This window comes from Trichechus manatus, unplaced genomic scaffold, assembly GCF_000243295.1.
Source record: "Trichechus manatus latirostris isolate Lorelei unplaced genomic scaffold, TriManLat1.0 scaffold00022, whole genome shotgun sequence".
Classification (NCBI taxonomy): domain Eukaryota; kingdom Metazoa; phylum Chordata; class Mammalia; order Sirenia; family Trichechidae; genus Trichechus; species Trichechus manatus.
The window spans coordinates 11221016-11224518 of record NW_004443958.1 but is presented as its reverse complement, the minus strand read 5'-3'; the positions used below and the strand labels follow the sequence as shown (position 1 = coordinate 11224518).

The 3503-nt window shown below is 47.4% G+C and overlaps 1 protein-coding gene across 4 annotated transcripts in view; it reads left to right on the top strand.

Annotated features, from left to right (window-relative positions):
• The first annotated feature begins 3183 nt into the window (after window positions 1-3183).
• Window positions 3184-3503, top strand: part of ZHX1 (zinc fingers and homeoboxes 1) — a 29954-nt gene continuing 29634 nt past the window's right edge. For 2 of the 4 annotated variants that reach the window (XR_002823513.1, XR_002823515.1), the window contains exon 1: window positions 3309-3452. The gene's annotated coding sequence lies outside the window, so the exon portion shown is untranslated. Of the gene's footprint in view, window positions 3453-3503 lie in introns of all 4 variants that reach the window. The other 2 variants (XM_004372984.1, XR_002823514.1) reach the window with 2 other exon arrangements.

Here is a 3503-nt window from a genome sequence, read left to right as displayed (position 1 = left end):
CATCAATAGTCCTCTATCTGACATACTAGCTAATGAAAGAGATAAAGAGTAGGAAGGGCATTTTACAACTTACCAAGATAAGAGTATCAACTTGTTTTTACTATTATTATTATCAATAACATTATTTTCACAGAACAAGCACTAAAGATGAATACGAAACTGCTTGACCCTAAATAGACTTGGCAGGTTTGTTCAGCCTGAACTAGCTTTAGCAGGAACATTTTTGTGCACCTTTTGAAATAGCCATTAGAAAGAATTGTGGGAACATTTAACTAAGGCTCAATTCTCAAGTTCACCTAACTATAGCTAAAAGTTTAAAATGCCTTCGTTTGAGGTCTTTTTGGCTGATCTGTTTCATGGTACCATTTTTTTTTAGAAGATTTTTTTAACCAAAAGCAGAAAAAGGAAAAAATAATAACAGAAGGAAACTAGTACAAAAAGTACCGGTGGAAGCTTATTCCTTTTCAGATGACTTAAACTAACGCTTAGAACTTCGGATTCAAAGCTCTTTATTTCCTACAAATATTTTTTTCCACTGTTCTCAAGGTTGAAGAGCTCTGAACAGTGAAAGTACTGTACTTTTTAAAACCTGCCGAACAACTTCTCATCTCTGACAGCACTGAGGTTTTGCCATATCAGTCTGTGTACGCCAAACCACAAAACATATGCATAAAAAATCTAGACTCTTCTAATTGTGCCAATCTATGAATAAAAACTTACTTCTAGACCCACGCAGCTGTTGGACCCAGTCCTATTTACAATTTTTACAAATGAGCTGATTTTAATAAAAACAAGTTACTCTGTGAACATGATCTCTAAGTAGATTTATGTGGGCTGGCATAATCTGCTATGCTAAACCTATATTCGTATTGCTTAGATCTGCAAGCAGTTTTTTCCAGTGGTGATGATAACAATCTTGCTTCGTACAAGGATACCAAAAAGTTGGCAGTTCAACTAAGGGCACTGTCCTCAGCACTGTGTTATTGCAATTGCTTTCCTGGAAGAATTGCCCTGTGGATATGGCCCTAAATTGGAAGGACTCAGATCTTCTGGCATTGGGCAGTGAACCAGGCAGATGGCTTATAGAGAGAAAGACTCTGTAAACTGGTTCCAAAGAAGGAGAAGAAAAGAAGGATGAAGAGGAGGAGAAAAGGAAGAGAGAGAAGGAGAGAGGGAGTGTAAGAGAGAGAGAAAGAGTCCAGAGAGATGAAGTTTATATTCATCAATCCATATCCTTAAAGGGGTCTCTTTATGTATCTATCCTTGATCCTTCTCACCTCTCACCTTGCTAGATACATTTTTATGCTCATGTTTTTTTTTGTTTGTCTACTAGACTGTAAGCTCCTGGAAGACAGGAATATTGCCTGACTCAGCTTTGCCTCTCCCACAGTGCCTGACACATGCTAGTGATAAAGCAAAATGCTTGAACAAAAGAATGGATTTCTGTATCTGAAGCATTTCTTTTCCTCAGAGGTAAGTCCTAAGCAGGAGCCCTGGTGGCCAGTGGTTAAGTGCTATCTGCTAACCGAAGGTCAGCTGTTGGAACTCACCAGCTGCTCTGCCAGAGAAAGATGTGGCAGTCTGCTTATGTAAAGATTACAGCCTTGGAAACCCTACCGGGCAGTTCTTCTCCAGTTCTACTCTGTCCTATAGGGTCCCTATGAGTCAAAAAGAATCCACTGGAAGGCATCAGGTTTGGTCTGAGTCCTAAACAGAGGTTCTCAATGGGCATACTACTGCCCCCTAGGGGACATTTTGAAATTTTGTTCGTGCCGTTTTTGTCTGCTAGTTCTCACGCTTGTGCCAAAGTATTTACACAGAGAAAAATATTATTTTATTATTTTTATCGACATATGCATAGTATTTTACTATAAACGGCTTTCTCTCTTTTCACTTTTATATTGTTAAAACATTATATTGGTTTCCTGAAATTATTTGTGTAGGTAGTTTACATTATCTATGAATTTAATTTGAGGAGAGTAAAGTGGTGTTACAATTTTTGTTGTAAATACAGGGAGTTGAGTATGGCAAGGTTGAATACCTCTGGTTTAAGATTATTAAGGAAGCTTGCTTCTGCTTCCACAAGTTCTATGATTCTAAGACGAAATCTATAAATGAAGAGAAGCTGGTGTACATTGATTTCAACAATCAGGCTTTAATTTTAAGGAACTGCACATCTTAGGATTGACGTGGCTCCGTGGAGCGCTGCTGTCAGAGCACAGAGTATCCGTGACTGAGATGCGGGTGGGGAATGGACCTCAAGGCGCCAAGAGGTCTCATATGTCCAGACCGGTGGATCTGTGCGGAGTAGCTAGGAGGATAAGTCGTTTCTCTTGGCTTAGGTTTGTATTCTTCTTCCTTATAAAAAATAGGGTGGGGGCTGGGGAGGAAGCGATAAGGAAGGGGCAGTGACGCCGTCAGCTTTGCTGGAACCCCTGGGTCCTTATCTCGCCCCCCTGCGGGCTGGTTCACACTGAAGCAGCCGGGATTTGATGTCTACGTCTTGAAAAGAAAGCCCTCCAGAGGAGTTAGTAACTCGTTGAGGGGAAAATGAAGGCCTGAGGTGCAGAGGATGGCTCCGTCTTGCACTGCGGTGGGAAATGAGACTGAGTGAACTTTCAGTGTCAGCGGGTGGAGCTGCGGCTCAGGGAGAGGGGACAGGGAAGCAAGAAGAGGCAGGGCTGCAGTTGACAAGGGGCGGGGCTGCAGTTGACAAGGGGCGGGGCTGAGGTTGACGGGAGGTGGTGCTTTGGCTAACAGGGGGCGGGACTTAGACGGTACAGCAACCAGGAGGTGGGGCTTATGATGACAGGAGGCGTTTGAGTGGAAGAGAGCATGCGTACCTCTCCCGATCTGGCGGTGATATTGGGAAGGCGGAGCATTCAGAGGGCGGGGCCATAACTGACAGAAGGCGGGGCTGCCTTCTGGGTTGACCAGAGAGAACACCCAGTTTCTGTTGATAGAGGGCGGAGCTATCGCCAAAGGGGCGTGAGAAGACAGTCTCTGTGGACGGGCGGGGCTTCCGCAGACGGGGCGGAGTTTCTCTTGACAGGGGGGCGGGGCGGCTCCCACCTCCCGCAGCGCGCCAATCCCCGGGTAGCGGCGGGGGTCGAACTCCCAGAGAAGCCGCTGGGCTGTGAGCCGAGAGCCCGGCTCTAAGCGGGTAGGGGAGCAGGGAGGGCGGCGCGTGGGAGGACCCCCTTGGCCGCCTCTTCTGCTCCTTCCCCTTCTTCCCCTCCCGCCCCTGGGCACGCGCCTCGCCTAGCACCTCTGCCCCCGGCCCCCACGCTCCGGCGGGGCCGACCAAGTTGCGGAGGCCCCTTTGCGGGCTCGCCGAGCGGTTCCGGGTTTAGGGTTCACAGGTCAGAGTTGACTCCCTGAAAAGTGCAGCCGGTTTGAAATGCAAGATGGCGACGGCGGCGGGGCGCTGAGAGGCGCGGCGGACCCTGCAGGTAGCGGCGCGAGCGGCTCCGGGCGGCGCGGGTCCGGGCACTCGGGCCGCG